Here is an 18,461-nt window from a genome sequence, read left to right as displayed (position 1 = left end):
CTTAAACTCTGAGATCCTGCTATCCCTCCTGCATCGATATACCAACGGGGGCTTAGGTTTCTGTCACTCCGGCAACCCCGCAACTGGCAAACGAGTACAAGATGCATTCCCCTAGGCCCATAAAGGTGAAGTGTCGTGTAGTCGACGTTCACACGACACCACTAGAAGAATAACACCACAACTTAAATATCATAACATTGAATATTACTCAACCATACTTCACCACTAACATTTAGACTTCACCCATGTCCTCAAGAACTAAATGAACTACTCACGAGACATCATATGGAACATGATCAGAGGTGATATGATGATGAATAACAATCTGAACATAAACCTTGGTCCAACGGTTTCACTCAATAGCATCAATAACAAGTAGAAATCAATACCGGGAGAGTTTCCCCTATCAAACAATCAAGATCAAACCCAAATTGCTACAGCGGTGACGATGTGCAGCGGTGGAGACGGTGGTGATGATGATGAAGATGATGATGATGGTGATGGAGATGATGTCCAACTTGATGGCGGTGACGATGGCGTCGATTTCCCCCTCTAGGAGGGAATTTCCCCGGTGGATCTCAGCCCGCCGGAGAGCTCTTTTCTCTCTGGTGTTCTCCGCCCCGCAGAGGCGGCTGTAACTCTTCGCGAGGTACCCTCTGGAGCTTAGGTTTTCGGGACGAAGGCATACGCGAAGAAAAGGAGGCGAGAGGGGGCTGTGGGCCCCCTCCTCACAGGGCGGCGCGGCCAGGCCTTGGGCCGCGCCGGCCTATGGGGTGGGCCCACCTCGGGTCCCCTCGGCTCCCCCTTCTGGCTCCCTTCGTCATCTGGAAAAATAGGATTTTTGATATAATTTCCATCAACTGTTGATCTTCCGAAATATTGCATTCTGACGGCGCTTTTTCCAGCAGAATCCTGGCTCCGGTGCTCGATCCTCCAATAATCATGAAACATGCAAAATAGATGAAAGAACATAAGTATTATGTCCAAATATGAAATATATCAATGAATAACAGCAAATTATGACATAAAATAGTGATGCAAATTGGACGTATCAACTCCCCCCAAGCTTAGACTTCGCTTGGCCCCAAGCGAAACTGAACTCAGTAAACATGACCACATGTTTATGGAGTGAAGAGTCGATAAATAAAATACGGACAAGATGCATCATATTCATTCACACAAGACATTCTAGTAAACAACTTCCTCATATAACTCAACTTGAAACAAGTATAAGGTAATCACAAATAAAGGTGCATAAGAAATCATAGTTGGTGATGGCAAACTTCGTTCTTGGTCAGAGAACAATTAACAGGTTATTCTTATCTATCGAGCAGCGCTCTCATGTTAAAGTTTATATGGCACAACTTGCATACTCAATCATAATAGTCTCCTCATGATCATTGATAACTTGCAAAGCTATATTCATTTAGATAAAACTTGTACTAAACAAGGAAGAGTAAAAGACATGATGAAGCAACTCAAATGCTTGCTTAAGATGGAGGGAAATAGGTTTACTGACTCAACATAAAGTAAAAGACAGGCCCTTCGCAGAGGGAAGCAGGGATTAAATCATGTGATAGAGCTTTTTCAGTTTTGAAATCATATAAAGAGAATGAAAATAACATTTCGAGAGGTGTTTGTTGTTGTCAACGACTGGTAGCGGGTACTCTAACCCCCTTGCCAGACAAACCTTCAAAGAGCGGCTCCCATGTTATTTTTATGTGGCACTCCTTCAAACCTTTCTTTCACAAACCATGGCTAACCGAATCCTCGGGTGCCTGCCAACAATCTCAGACCATGAAGGAGTGCCTTTTTATTTTAGTTTTATTATGATGACACTCCCCCCCAACCTTTGCTTACACAAGCCATGGCTAACCGAATCCTTCGGGTGCCGTCCATCAATCACATACCATGGAGGAGTGTCTATTTAGGTTAATTAATTTGGGACTGGGAATCCCATTGCCAGCTCTTTTTGCAAAATTATTGGATAAGCGGATGAAGCCACTAGTCCATTGGTGAAAGTTACCCAACAAGATTGAAAGATAAAACACCACATACTTCCTCCTGAGCTATAACACATTGACACAAATAAGAGATAGTAAATTTTGAATTGTTTAAAGGTAGCACACGAAGTATTTACTTGGAATGGCAGAAAATACCATGTAGTAGGTAGTTATGGTGGACACAAATGACATAGGTTTGGGTTAAGGTTTGGATGCACGAGAAGTATTCCCTCTCAGTACAGGTCTTTGGCTAGCAAGGTTAATTAGCAAGCATAAGAGTCAAGGGAAACAAACAAATATACATGTGATAGAAACAATCATGCATCTTTCTTGTAAGCACAAACAGTTTTAACTTCAGAATAATAAGCTATGAGCTAACAAGAAAGAAAGATAATGAAACAACTACATGTATTTCTCTTTTCTAATTAAACCTCAAAGTGTTGTTGCTATTGACCAATGCTAAGTTTGCCAAAACCAAATAGATTTATTCAATACTCCCAAAGTGATACCAATACTAAAATCAAGATCGATCATATAATAGAGATTGCAAACTAAAATAAGATGTGCAATATGTAAATGATAAGACTTCTCATTAATATTCCATAACGATAACTCACACCAAGGGATACATAGACAACCAACTAAAGGAGACATACTTCCAAACTGCAACCCACCTTATATGATAACTTCCCTACTCATGATATGACACTACTTGATAGTAAAAAGTAAAAAGGTAGTGATGATGTGATACCGCGGCACTCCCCCAAGCTTGGAACAAACCAAGGGGATGCCAATACCGATGATGAATTACTCCTTCGACGATGGTGGTGATGAACTCCTCCCACGCTTCTTACAGATCTCCTTCAGCTTCAGTTTCTCGGCTTGGCAATTCTGCACCAAGACTCGAAGAGATTCATTGTTATCTGAAGTTGGCGGTGGCGACCTTGTGATGGGAATCAAGTAATATTCCAGCATTCTACGGAGTCGGTAATTCTCCTCCTGGAGTATCTCCACTTCTCTTCTTAGAGCCCGGTATTGATCACAAAACTCATCGGTAGTCCGTAGAGCTTCTTCCAACACGGGGAAAGAATCGAGGCTAAGAGCAGGTGGTAAGGGTCCCTGCAAGTTATGAGAAAAAGAACGTCGAGTGTCAACAGATCCCACCAAGATTTGCTTACTCCCAACGGCTTGCTGCTCTTGTTTTGATGACACCCTTTTCACTTCTTCCTCCGAAAGCCCCTTGCCCTTGTTGTTGGAGGCCATGGTGCTCCTAGATTGAAAACAAATCCTGGCAGAAACAGCTCGAAACAAAACACGTCGAGAAAACGATATACGGACCTCCAGGGGTCCGGGGGATTATATAGCAAAAAATTTCACGACAAAAGGAAAGTACTAGGTCGAACCAGAGTCGGAAAGAGGCGACGAGGCGACCAGCTCATAGGGCAGCGCGGCCTGGCTGGGGCCCGCGCCGGCCTATGAGGGCACGCCCTCGTGCGTCTCCTCCACTCCGTTTCGATCTCGTAATTTTTCATATTTTCCAAAAACAGCAAAAATATTGTTCGGAAAGTAATTTGCGAACTTTTTATTACCAGTACTGTTACCTATTCAAAGTCGAGTTCTGGCGGATTGTCGATTTGACCTTTGATGAAGGCCTTCGGCGTTTCCACTCGAATAATATCAACATCTACATTGTAAGAATCACCTGAGATATACTGCTTGAGTCTTTGTCCGTTCACCACCTGCGTGGCATTGCCTTGGAGAGAGCTAATTTTAACTGCTCCTGAACGATACACCTCCTCAACAACATATGGCCCTTCCCATTTCGAGAGTAATTTCCCTGCAAAGAATCTGAGACGAGACCGATACAATAGGACTTTATCCCCAATATTAAATTCTCTTTTGATAATCCTTCTATCATGCCATTTTTAACTTTCTCTTTAAAGAGTTTAGCATTTTCATAAGCTTCACTTCTCCATTCATCTAGAGAACTCAATTGCAACAACCTCTTATTACCGGCAAGTTTAGAATCTTTATTTAATTCTCTAACTGCCCAATAAGCTTTGTGCTCTAGTTCTAAAGGTAAATGACAAGCTTTCCCATCAACCATTTTATAAGGTGACATTCCCATGGGATTTTTATAAGCAGTTCTATAAGCCCATAGTGCATCCTTCAATTTACTAGCCCAATTCTTTCTAGTTTTATTAACAGTCTTTTCCAAGATAGATTTAATCTCTCTATTTGATAGTTCTACTTGCCCGCTAGTTTGAGGATGATAAGCGTAAGCAATTCTATGATTAATATCATATTTAGCAAGAGTTTTTCTAAAACCACCATGAATAAAATGAGAACCTCCATAGTCATAATATATCTAGGAACTCCAAATCTAGGAAAAATAATATCTAAAAGCATTCTTAAAGAAGTCTCACCATCAGCACTTTTTGTAGGTATGGCTTCCATCCATTTAGTAACATAATCAACAGCAACAAGTATATGAGTGTTACCTTCTCAAGAGGGAAAAGGTCACATGAAGTCAAATCCTCAACAATCGAACGGTTCAATAACAAGAGTATAATTCATAGGCATTTCATTGCGTTAAGAGATATTACCAACCCTTTGACATTCATCACAAGATAAGATAAACTTCCTTACATCTTTGAAGAGAACTAGCAGGGTGACCCGTGCATACTGCACGGCTAGACTCGTTTCATTTTCATGTGATAAAATTGGTCTTTTCAATCTATTTATCTTCAGGTCAATGCATTTTTTTTATTCCTTACCTACTATAATATCTGATGCGTGATGTAGTTCAAAAACTGATCATCTTTATGGAAACAAAAAACAGAAATCCAAGATAATACATGAGGACATATATACTCACTCTTATACGTTCTTTGCTAACTTTTGTTTGGGTCGTAGCGTTATGGGGTAGAAAATATAATTCAGTTGAGAAGGCACTCATATATGTCAATACCTTACCTTGATATGAAATAAAGTATGGCACACTATGCCAGTCTGACGGTAATGATTTCAGATGTATTAGCATAAAAAGGTGACTACTTCGGTATCATCATATTTGGATAAACATGTGTTAGGGTATGTACAATGGTGATATCTTAGCAGTGCCACGTAAAATAGACGCTGATGTGGAGGAAAGAGAAAGATGAAAAAAGACTTTGCCTTCTCTTAGCTAAGAGATCATCTCTTAGCACAATCTCTCTCACCACAAATTTAGGATGTCTCGTTACTAAAGATAACTCATTGTATATCATGTTTTATTGTTATATCTAGATTACGTGGCAGGGTTAAGATAAGATAACCTTATCAACCATTGCACATGCCCTTATACCCATCGTTTTTAATTTACGATTGTTAATCCTATTTTTCTTGTATTTGAAATGGCAATACCATGCATAAGTTTTGTGAGTATTAAATAGAAATTTATTGTAAGTGCATATAAATATCTTACCTCAAATGGCGAAGATCACTTGTTCAAAAAAAATATGACGAAGATCATCCAAGGATAGAACATTTACACAACTCTAAAACCTCTCATGTTCTTGGGCCTTTCTCTTATATAAGATGACATAGAAAACGGGTACCATATTGGGAGTTTTGGACTTGATTAACAATATTCTTAAATTATATTTTCTTCTACCCCAGTACCGTCCGCTGTACCCATTTTCTGCCTCCCAAATTCTCTTCAAAACCACAATTTTAGGACTATAAAAAGTTGGGTGGAAAATTAGTCTATCATCTATAATTTCAACCTTGGCGATTCAGATTAAATCTTCCATTACTCTGTATAATTGTATTTGAACTGTATTTCAGATCGTGGGTCAGTCGTCAAATAGTCACAAAATAATATAGAATTAAATGCACAATATTTCAGTGTCTGAGATTCAGAACTGATGGTAGAAAAGAAAACCCAGAGCAATTTACAATATTCTTCCCCTCGCGTTCCCCGGCGTCAGCGGTGGCTACGGCGGGCATGCGGCGGCCCGGCGTCGACCCGGCGGAGCTGCATCGGGTGGCCGCGGTGGCGGCGCTGTATCGGGAGGCCGTGCCGGTGGAGGCCGCGGTGGTGGGCGGGTCCCGATCTAGGCCTATCGGGCCATGCGGGCTGCGGCCGCTGTTGGTGCAGGGCGGCGTCTCCGTCGTGGAGCAGGGGTGGCAGGGTGTTGGCCATGGTCCTGGGCCAGGATGGCAGTGCGGTGGCGGTTGCGGGTGTGCGGGGAGTTCATGTCTGCGGGCTTCGGCATTCATCCTCGAGCCCCGTGCCGGTGTTGGTCGGCGCCCCCTCTATGTGGCGTTCCGGCGGCGCCCACGGTGCTCTTCGGCTTGGCTTCAGGCTGTGGAGCCCGCTGCGCGGCGGCGGCTTGAGGTTGGCCAGATGGTTGCTGCAAGAAGTCCAGCGTTTCAGGCTACGGGGCGGGGTGCGTACGGCGGCTCTCCCTGGGTCGCAATGCGGCAGATGTAGTGGGTGGTTTGTGCCGGTCCTTGTTGGGCGGGCGCGAGGTCTTGGGACTCTTCGCTGGGCGAAAGCTCTGTCTTGGCGGCTGTCCAGGACCGACGACGGTGACGCCCGTGGGCGCTGCATCCTTCTTGAAGGCGTCATCGAAGTGGGTGTTTCTTGATCTCCGCTAGGGCTCTCCGGGGGAAACCCTAGATCCCTTGCGGGATCGGGTGTGGGCGGGCTCTTGTGTCGCCTTGCCTCTTGGGGCCTCGCTTTGGACGTCCACCAAACAGAGGGACTTGTGGAGTGTTTTGGTGGTTCGGTGGATGCGGGTTCGTCTTCGGCCAGGCGGGGCGCGGCCTTGGGGCCAGCGTGGTAGTTGGAGCGGTGGCTCCGGTCTTTCGCCTCCCTGTTGCGTTAAGGTGTGGTGTCGACCTGGTTGGTCGTCGACCCGTGTGGAGCGCAGCCTCGGGGCTGGCATGTGGTGTCGTGTTGTAACGATTTTTCGGCCAGTTTTTCTCATAAAAGGACCAATTATTTTCTCCTATATCAATAAAAGTCAAAGCTTTTGCCTCGTTTAAAAAAAAGTAATTTACCCAGCATTTATTTATCAGTATGCTCCACCATGAATCACTGGACATCTGTTGAGATGATCCAACAATAAATAAAATATATCCAACAACACTGTAGTCTAAGAAAATATTTATATGTAGAAACCTGAAACAATTAAATATGGTATCATACTTGTATACATTAAAGTTTTTTTACTCCCTGACGGTTCAGATAATGAAAAATAGCGCCCAGAAATACATACCTTAGAATCTTGTTTTGCTCCAGATCGTATTGAGATTTTACTACTGAAAAATTTCCATGATGAGCTGCTGTGGACTGGCCGATAAAATTTCACACGTGCTCACTTGTCTATGCACAGTCGCTCGAGGCTTGCATGGAGCCGTAAGACATCGTGCTTCCGAGCTATTCATTCAGAAGTGTAATCAGCCTGTAGACCCGACATAGCTTGCTTGAATTGATCCGTGTGAAATAAGAGCCTGGTGGTACGACCATTGATGACTTAGCTCTGATTACAATCTCTACATATTTACAGATCTCTCACGTCTGGATTTACTGCCTCACACTTCGCTTTCTCTCCGCTGCTGCAACCGGTTGAGGATCTGGATGCATCGTACGCACGCAGCTTGGGCATGGTGTTGGATCGCAGATTCAATTTGTAGCTTCATGCAAGTCTCCAGCGACTGTGGATATTGACAGATCTATGATACAATCGAAGTCTTTAAGTCAGACCGGGGATGTTGATGCTTCGCATGCGCGGACCTCGGGCATAGTTTTGGATAGCAGATTCGCAACTTCATGGAAGCGTCGTGAAACTGTCCACGTTGACCGATCTGTGATATCGATGCAGTCGGTTATTTTAAATCGGGATATGATGAATCTATCTGTTATAGCGTATACGTCTCCTCCTAATTTATTATGGTTGTATATTACATGGGGAAAATCTAATCCGTTTGTTTTGCAATGCTTAATCTCCACCATTGGTTGTCTTGTACTTTAATAATATAATAGATCGGCCAATAAAAACCTGATTGTAAAACCTTTTGCGCGGTTCTATCTCCAGCGTGATGTCCTTCATAAGTACTACCATGACATTTACTCAATATCTCTTGCTGTTCATATTCGGGAACACATCTTCGCAGAATACCATCCACTCCTTCTTTATATAAGTGTGGGTCATCCCAGAAATAATGCCTCAAGTCATAAAAGAATTTCCTCATTTGCTGAGCTGAAAAGGTTGGAGGCAAGTACTTGAAAACAATAAAGTTAGCATAATCAGCATACCAAGGACTGTCTCGCGAGCTCACCTTTATTACAGCCAATTGTTTATTTGGAAAACTATCATTAACAGGAACAGGATCATAAGCAATATTTTCCAATCTAGACAAATTATCAGCAACAGGATTATCAGCACCTTTTCTATCTACAATATGTAAATCAAATTTTTGCAACAGAAGTACCCATCTAATAAGCCTTTGCTTAGCATCTTTATTTTGCATAAGGTATCTGATTGCAGCATGATCAGTATGAATAGTAACTTTCGAATCAACAATATAAGATCTAAACTTATCACAAGCAAAGACTACAGCTAACAATTCCTTTTCAGTAGTAGCATAATTTCTTTGAGCAGCATCAAGGGTTTTACTAGCATAATGAATAACATTCAATTTTTTATTTACTCGCTGTCCAAGAACAGCGCCTACAGCAAAATCACTAGCATCACACATAATTTCAAATGGTAAGTTCCAATCAGGAGGTTCGACTATAGGAGCAGTTGTTAAGGCTTTCTTGAGAGTTTCAAAAGCTTCCTTACAATCATCATCAAAAACAAAAGGTACATCTTTTTGAAGAAGATTAGTAAGAGGTTTTGAGATCTTGGAGAAGTCTTTAATAAACCTCCTATAAAACCCAGCATGACCAAGAACACTACGAATACCTTTAACATCCCTGGGATAGGGCATCTTCTCAATTGCTTCAACTTTAGCTCTATCAACTTCAATACCTCTCTCGGAAATTTGATGTCCCAATACAATTCCTTCATTAACCATAAAGTGGCATTTCTCCCAATTAAGAACAAGGTTAGTTTCTTCACATCCCTGCAAAACTTTATGGAGGTTCGGCAAGCAATTTTCAAAATAATTCCCATAGACAGAAAAATCATCCATGAATACCTCTACAATACTCTCGTAAAAGCCATGAAAAATAGCAGACATGCATCTTTGAAAAGTAGCAGGAGCATTACATAAACCAAAAGGCATACGTCTATAAGCATAAGTTCCATAGGGACAAGTGAAAGTGGTTTTCTCTTGATCCTTAGTTTTAACAGCAATTTGTGAAAACCCAGAATAACCATCAAGAAAGCAAAAATGAGTATTTTTAGACAACCTTTCTAACAATTGATCAATAAAAGGTAAAGGGTAATGATCTTTCTTAGTAACCTTATTAACTTTTCGATAATCAATGCACATTCTATACCCTACAACTACTCTTTGAGGGATGAGCTCATCATTATCATTAGGCACAACAGTCATTCCTCCTTTCTTAGGAACACAATGCACAGGACTAACCCATCTACTATCAGCAATAGGATATATAATACCAGCTTCGAGAAGTCTCAATACCTCATTTCTTACCACATCCTTCATCTTAGGAATTAGACAACGCTGAGGTTCAACAACAGGCTTCGCATCATCTTCCATATTAATGGCTTGTTGGCAAATAGAGGGAGAAATCCCCTTCAAATCATCAAGAGTGTAGCCAATAGCTCCTCGGTGTTTCTTCAATATTTCCAATAGCCTTTCTTCTACAAACTCTGAAAGCTTAGAACTAATAATAACAGGATATATTTTCTTATCATCAATATGAGCATATTTAAGATTATCAGGCAATGGTTTTAAATCAAAGACAGGATCTTCCTTTGGTGGCGGTGTTGTACCCAGATCTTCTACCGGTAAATCATGCTTAAGAATAGGTTGGCGAAGAAAAATTTCATCAAGCTCATCTCTTTCTTCCCTAAAAACTTCACTCTCGCTATTCTCCAAATGTTGCTGCAAGGGATTATTAGGAGCAAGAACAATAGATGCACACTGTTCAACTTTAAAATCATTATTAGGCAAATCAGCTTTATAAGGAGTTTTGGTAAATTTAGAGAAGTTAAACTCATAAGATTCACCAGCAAATTTAGTCAAAATTTTCTCTTTCTTGCAATCTATAATAGCTCCACAAGTATTTAGAAAAGGTCTACCAAAAATGATAGGACAATATTCACTAGCAGCAGAACCAGGTACCAAAAAGTCAGCAGGATATTTAATCGTACCGCATAGAACTTCCACATCTTGAACAATACCAATTGGAGAAATAGTTTCTCTATTAGCCAGCCGAATAACCACATCAATATCTTCAAGTTCACAAGAACCAATTTCGTGCATAATCTCCGTGTAAAGCTCATAAGGAATAGCACTAATACTTGCACCAATATCACATAAACCATAATAACAATGATCACCAATTCTAACAGATAGCATATGAACACTAGCTTGCTTGGACTTATTAGGATGTGAAACAATATTAGAAGCATCTTCACAGAAAATAATATGACCATCCTCCACATTTTCAGTCACGAGATCTTTAACTATTGCAACAGCAGGTTCAACTTTTATTTGTTCTTCAGGTTCCATAGGTTTCTTTTCACTTTTATGAACCGCACTATTTATAACAGAGTACTCTTTCATTTTAGCAGGGAAAGGAGTTTTCTCAATATAAACTTCAGGAATAACATGATCAACAGTTTCAACTAAAACACATTTATTAATAGATGGATCAATTTTTTCTTTATACGGTTCATGATACTTATCAAAATTCTTCTTAGGCAATTCATAATGAGAGGCAAAAGCTTTATAAAGATTTGCAGCAACTTGAGAATCAAGACCATAAGTAGCACTCATATTACGAAATTTATCAGTATCCATAAAAGCTTCAATGCATTTATAATCATAATTTATACCTGATTCTCTATCTTTGTCTTTCTCCCATCCTTCAGTATTTTCCTGGATCCGATTAAGAAGGTCCATTTTAAACTCTTCCTTGTTGCGCGTGAATGATCCAGAACAAGAAGTATCCAGCAAGGTCTTGTCTTCAAAAGAAAGTCTTGCATAGAAATTATAAATAATAACATTACCAGGAAGCTCATGAATGGGGCATTTGAGCATTAAAGACTTCAATCTCCCCCACGCTTGGGCAATACTCTCTCCATCATGAGGCCAAAAATTATATATGCGGTTCCGATCCTTGTGAATTTCACTTGGAGGATAGAACTTAGAATAAAACCGGGGCACAATATCATTCCATTCAAGAGAATCCCCATTATCCAGTAATTTATACCAATGCGCCGCTTTACCAGACAGGGATATAGAGAATAGTTTCTTCCTCACTTCATCCATAGCAATACCTGCACACTTGAATAAACCGCATAATTCATGTAAGAACAGTAAATGATCTCCAGGGTGGACAGTTCCATCACCTGTATAACGGTTATCCACTACACATTCAATAATTTTCATAAGTATTTTGGATGGTATCTCTTCCTCACCTGGCACCTCATCCACTACCTTTGCAGTAGTAGAAGATTTTCCAAATAAAAACTCAAGAGAAGATCTCTCCATAATGAATTATGGCAACAGGCAGAAATAAAATCAGCACCAACAGTAGAAGTTTCCCTTACCAATTCCACTTACCAATAGCGCTTCACTCCCCGGCGACAGCGCCAGAAAATAGTCTTGATGACCCACAAGTATAGGGGGTGTATCATAGTATCTTCGATAAGTAAGAATGTCGATCCCAACGAGGAGCATAAGGTGTTGACAAGCAGTTTCGATGAAGGATTCACTGTAAATGCTCACAGACAAGTATTCAGGGGGTTTTGATGTAACAGATGAACAAAGTACAAGTAAGTAAAGTGCGAGAGTAACAATTGCAGCGAGTGGCCCAATCCTTTTTAGCACAAAGGACAAGCCGGTTTGTTTACTTATAATGACCAAACGTTCTCGAGGACACACGGGATTTTAGTCTAGTGCTTTCGCTACATACGGCTAATTAATCTTCATTGTTTTGATAAGTATTGTGTGGGTGAACCTGTGCTAATGTACCGCCCTTCCTAGGACTAATACATACTTGTGATTATACCCCTTGCAAGCATCCGCAACTACAAGAAAGTAATTAAGATAAATCTAACCACAGCCTTAAACTCTGAGATCCTGCTATCCCTCCTGCATCGATATACCAACGTGGGCTTAGGTTTCTGTCACTCCGGCAACCCCGCAACTGGCAAACGAGTACAAGATGCATTCCCCTAGGCCCATAAAGGTGAAGTGTCGTGTAGTCGACGTTCACACGACACCACTAGAAGAATAACACCACAACTCAAATATCATAACATTGAATATTACTCAACCATACTTCACTACTAACATTTAGACTTCACCCATGTCCTCAAGAACTAAACGAACTACTCACGAGACATCATATGGAACATGATCAGAGGTGATATGATGATGAATAACAATCTGAACATAAACCTTGGTCCAACGGTTTCACTCAATAGCATCAATAACAAGTAGAAATCAATACCGGGAGAGTTTCCCCTATCAAACAATCAAGATCAAACCCAAATTGCTACAGTGGTGACGATGTGCAGCGGTGGAGACGGCGGTGATGATGATGAAGATGATGATGATGGTGATGGAGATGATGTCCAACTTGATGGCGGTGACGATGGCGTCGATTTCCTCCCTCCGGGAGGGAATTTCCCCAGCGGATCTCAGCCCGCCGGAGAGCTCTTTTCTCTCTGGTGTTCTCCACCCCGCAGAGGCGGCTGTAACTCTTCGCGAGGTACCCTCTGGAGCTTAGGTTTTCGGGACGAAGGCATACGCGAAGAAAAGGAGGCGAGAGGGGGCTGTGGGCCCCCTCCTCACAGGGCAGCGCGGCTAGGCCTTGGGCCGCGCCGGCCTATGGGGTGGGCCCACCTCGGGTCCCCTCGGCTCCCCCTTCTGGCTCCCTTCGTCATCTGGAAAAATAGGATTTTTGATATAATTTCCATCAACTGTTGATCTTCCAAAATATTGCATTCAGACGGCGCTTTTTCCAGCAGAATCCTGGCTCCGGTGCTCGATCCTCTAATAATCATGAAACATGCAAAATAGATGAAATAACATAAGTATTATGTCCAAATATGAAATATATCAATGAATAACAGCAAATTATGACATAAAATAGTGATGCAAATTGGACGTATCATCTGACAGCGCGTCCGCCCGCAGCGTGGACCATGAAGTGGCCGAGTTTGGTCGACGACGGCGGCGGGCTGCCGACCCGGCGGCGGGGAGGGATGACCTTGGACCCATAAGATCCGTTCCTTCAGCGTCTTTATACATCACAGCGCGCTCCGGCGTGCTCCTGGGATGACCTGAGATTGATTGGGTTCACTTTTGGTTCCCGATGCGTGTGTGATTGGTGATGGTGGTGGACAAACTGGATCAAGCCTCGCCGACGCCGGATCCGGCGATTCCTTGCCGGCTTGGAAGTTGGATGAGAGCCTATACAGAGATGTGAGCGAAGCAATCAACAGAGGAGGGGGATCGAACGATGCTTGCGGTTGCCGTCTGGTTCAGAGATGAAGAGAAGAAGATGACAGGACGGAGTGGAGTGTGGGTTGAGAAAGAAACAACCGGGAGGTCATTTTTGCAAAAAAGCTTGTCCGACAGTTTTTTCGGATCGGAGGGAGTAGAATGTCTTGTGTGAATTGATATGATGCTTCTTGTCCGTATTTTATTTATCGACTCTTCACTCCATAAACATGTGGTCCTGTTTACCGAGTTCAGTTTCGCTTGGGGACAAGCGAAGTCTAAGCTTGGGGGGAGTTGATACGTCCATTTTGCATCACTATTTTATATCATAATTTACTGTTATTCATTGATATATTTCATATTTGGAGATGATACTTATGTTATTTCATCTATTTTGCATGTATCATGATTATTGGAGGATCGCGCACCGGAGTCAGGATTCTGCTGGAAAAAGCGCCGTCAGAATGCAATATTTCGGAAGATCAACAATTGACGGAAATTATATGAAAAATCCTATTTTTCCAGAATACGAAGAGAGCCAGAAGGAGGAGCTGAGGAGGGCCGCCATGGGCCCACCTCACAGGCCGGCGTGGGCCCTGCCCTGGTCGCACCGCCATGTGGGGAGGGGGCCCACAGCCCCATCTGGCCTCCTCTATCGAGGGTACTCCTCGGCAATGCCCTCCATTTGGGGCTTAGGGTTAGCGGAATCCTGCAAGCTGATACGAGACATCGGTTCACAGACAAGCGGGGAGTGCGATTTACCCAGGTTCGGGGCCCTCGATGAGGTAAAACCCTTACGTCCTACCTGTCTGTTCTTGATTACGATGATAATGGGTTACAATGGGGTGCCGAATAGTTCGGCTGAGATCTCGTCGAGAGGCTAAGTGCTACGATGACCTAGCTCTGGACTTACTTGTGGCTAGTATTGCTATGATTGGTTCTGTCTCTCGGCAGCCCCTCTCCTGGCCTTTATATAGGAGGCCAGGTCTCAAGAGGTCTAACCAAGTACGACTAGGTTTACAACAGCTTTAGATCTAATCTTTCCTTATTCGGCCGCTTCCTTGTCTTGCCCGCCAAGGATTCCTCTGGTGCGCCGTCCAGGTGGCCCATCTTGCCTCCAGGTGTCTTCATGGGCCTCCAACTAATCAATACATGATAGGGCAATGTCGGTTACCCGAAGGGTAATGCCCACGTCAGTAGCCCCCGAGTGTCTAGCCGAACATTGTTCGGGTAGAGACTGAAGCATGTCTTCCGTTGATGTTCTTCTCCTTGATTGTCCTTGTTCATCTTAAATCAGCATTGTCCTTTCTATCGGGTGCGCGACAGCGCTCCCGATGGGAGTAGCCCCCGAGTCTAGGTACGGATGCTTGCGATCCGTGCGTAGACTCAAGTTGTACCACTCGAATCTTCTTCTCTACCGAAGTTTTTTGCAGGTCTTCATAGGTCTTCCGATATATTCTCCACTTGCAAGGGAAAATGAGTAACGTGCCCAACTTTTGTTGGTTAACTACCGATGGCAAAACAACGTTACTCTACACAGAATCAAGTCCCCGGGCATGATCCTGGAGTGCAAAATTTTTGTCGGGTGCGCGTCCAGCGCTCCCGATGGGAGTGGCCCTCGAGTATGGGCACATGTGCTTGCAACTGGACGCAGACTCGAGCTAAGAAATCATCTTTTCCTTCATCCTTTTTCTTCGAGTCCTCAATATATCGGGTGCGCGTCAGCGCTCCCGATGGGAGTAGCCCCCGAGTCTAAGCGCAGATGCTTCGCAATCTATGCATAGACTCAAGTTCACCATCCGATAGCTATTTATTCCTTCGAGTGCTCCAGGCATTCTTTATGACTTCATTGATGACGTTTTATCGATGTCTTGTTTTTGACTGACAAGACGTGACCCGCTGGGCCCATTCTTTCTTTGTCTTGCCCTATTTTCAAACAATTTCCGCCGTCTACGCACAGTTACCAAGGTGTCTCCTCGATTCCCGCAACCATCAATTGGGAAAAGGTCCGCTTGATAGGCTGGCATCAACGACACGTGCCCACGCAACTCTTCTCCTCTTAAAATCTCCGAAGGGCAAGAAATCCCTAATCTTTCCCCACATCTGCCTTTGTCTTTCTTCTTCCTTCCGCAACTGCTGTGCCGCCACCATCGTTTCTCCAATCTCCCCCAGATCTAGACAATGGTGAAGAAGAAGAATGTTACTGCCACCGGCAGCTCTACGACTGGTGGCGCCGCCGCCAAATCTTCCTCCACTCTCTCAAGGAAGAGTCCTTCTGATGCTCCTCCGACGGCTCCGGCGCCGCCGGCGCCGCCAGGTTCCTTAGCCAAGCCAGGAGATTGGCTGGCGTCCTCCATCACGAAACGTGATGAGAAGAGGGCCCGAAGCCTTGGGTTGGTCTCCCCTGATGAGGGGGACGTGATTCTTCCAGGTGCGATCTCTCGGCCCAATCCTCCTGCTGGTTTTACCGTGGTGTTCTTATCATTCCTACATCGAGGTTTTTCGCTTCCTGCCCATGAATTCCTCCTTCGCCTTCTTCAGACTTATGAAATCCAACTATGGCAACTTACTCCCAACTCAATCCTTCACGTTGCTATGTTTATCACCCTTTGTGAGGCATTTTTGGGCATCGAACCCCATTTCGGATTGTGGAAGAAAATCTTCTACGTTAAGAGGTACAGCAGTAGCAATGGTTCCTTCGTCATTGGAGGTGTGGGGTTCGTGGCTCGCTCGGAGGTTAACTATTTTAGTTTCCCGATGAGAGAATCCGTGCAAGGATGGAGACTGAAGTGGTTTTATGTCAAAGATTCTGTGACAACCGAGTCCCAGCTCCCTTGCTTTGCCGACGTTCTTGAGGCTAAGCCGAAGGATTCCTGGAGGAACATTCTTTCTTCTGACGAAAAGGCAGTAGCCGACGAGCTATTCACCAAATTTCTTCGGATCAAAGAAGCTGATGGTCAAACCATGATTGGCACGGAGGTAGCAGCGGTGTTCCTGAGGCGTCGAGTTCAACCAGTCATGGCGAGAGTTCGTCCAATGTGGATGTATATGGGTCCAAAAGATGAATCCAGAATCAATGTCGTTGAACTGTCGGAAAAGGAGCTGCTCGATGAAGTCCGTCGCCTTACTCTCTTTAGCCAGGAGGATTCGATCCCATTGGTATCTTCCTACGCTCCTCTCGACGCCAACCATCCGCTGTCAGAGGTATCTTTCTTTCTTATACTCTTATTATGCTGTTTTTGCTTAGTCAACAATGTTTGTTTAGTCGACACGTTTCTATTGCTCTTATTCACTCCATTCTTCAGCAGGTTCCCATAGTTTCTGGAAACTTGCAAGATTCTCCAAATGACAACTCCGAAGGGAGAGGTTCCTCAATCCCTGTTGATTTCCGCACTGCCGAACATGTTGATTCAGAGGATGAATGTGACAACCCGATAGATTCAGAAGCTGCCCATGCCAACCTTCCTTCCCCAACCGATGATGCTTGCAATGCAAAAGGATCAGTGCGTGATGATGACGCTGATCATGATGCCTTTATTGATGCAGCTACGGAGGAGGCCAGGTCTTCACCCGCAAAGAGATCGACCGGCGGCTTCACCGATGAAGATGACCTCTTCGATATGTAAGTACCTTCTTTCCTGAAGCCGCATTTCATCCTTTTACTTCTTGCATCCCATTCGTAACTTTTCGTCGACCAATTCCCTTCACAGCGACGAAGGTTTCGTCGAGCCGCCGGCCAAAAAGGCCAAACCCGGAGCCATTCCGCCGGACGTCGCTGCTTCTGAAGCGTCGGTCCCCAAAGCAGCCCCCGCGGCTCAGATATCAACCGCTTCCTCCCTTTCTAAAGGGAAGGATGCTCCTTCAACTGCCGCTACCGAAACTCCTCCTTCTGTAAGTCCCTCTCGATTGCAGCATGAACCTCCCAAATGTGTATCTTGCTTAATGATTTCTCATTGAATATCCCCTTCTTTTTTGCTTCTTTTAGGACCTGTGAGGAGTTATCTCCTCTTTGGAGGCCTTCGCTTCCCAATTCACTTCTCTGGAAGTAGAAAAAGTTCGGCTCCAGAAGGAGGTTAAATCTACGTCCTCGAAGTTAGACGGTGCGGTCAAGATAGCTGCCGAGGCCCGCCAAGAAGTCGACTCCTTGAAGGAGGAGCTGGGCAAGCTGAAAGAAAAGTTGAAGGAAGAGGAGGCGACCAGGCTATCTACCGAAGCTCGGGCGGCTGAAAAGGATGAGCTCCTTCGCCAGTCTTCATTGGCTTTACTTGGTAATCTCTTTTATGCTTCTCTGTCGGTTATCATACTTTGTGGGTTCAGCCTTTTATCAATGATCTCTTCTCTTTCTACTCCTGCAAAAGCTGCCAAAATTCCTGCCAGTGCTTTGGACAAGGTTCCAGACAATTCTCCATCCAACGGCTTGTCAATGATTCTTGCTTCCCATCAGCTCACACGGGAGCTTCTTGAGAAGGGAAAAGGTGCCATGGCGCGGATACACTCGATGATCTTCCCCAAGATCAGTCAGGATAAAACTCTGGGGAAGTTGATCGACACCTTTGCGATTGACACCAAGGGGGTTATCGAGGTATTCAAACATACTTCGCGTACATATGGCGCCGTCCTTGCCTTCCAACTTATGATGGGTCACGGCTTTAAGGCCGATATTGAAGAAATGTCTAAAGAGCTACCGAAGGAGGAGGATGGGCGGTTGGTTGACTTGAGCATCTTCAAAGCTTCGGCCGTTAGATGTGCACGCCAACTTCTTGAGTTGGTTTCATCAAGGAAGACGTCGGCAGGCCCTAGTTTATCGACCCAGAC

This window comes from Lolium perenne, chromosome 5 (assembly GCF_019359855.2).
Source record: "Lolium perenne isolate Kyuss_39 chromosome 5, Kyuss_2.0, whole genome shotgun sequence".
Lineage (NCBI taxonomy): Eukaryota > Viridiplantae > Streptophyta > Magnoliopsida > Poales > Poaceae > Lolium > Lolium perenne.
The sequence above is the reverse complement of the archived record's forward strand: the minus strand, read 5'-3'. Positions refer to the sequence as shown.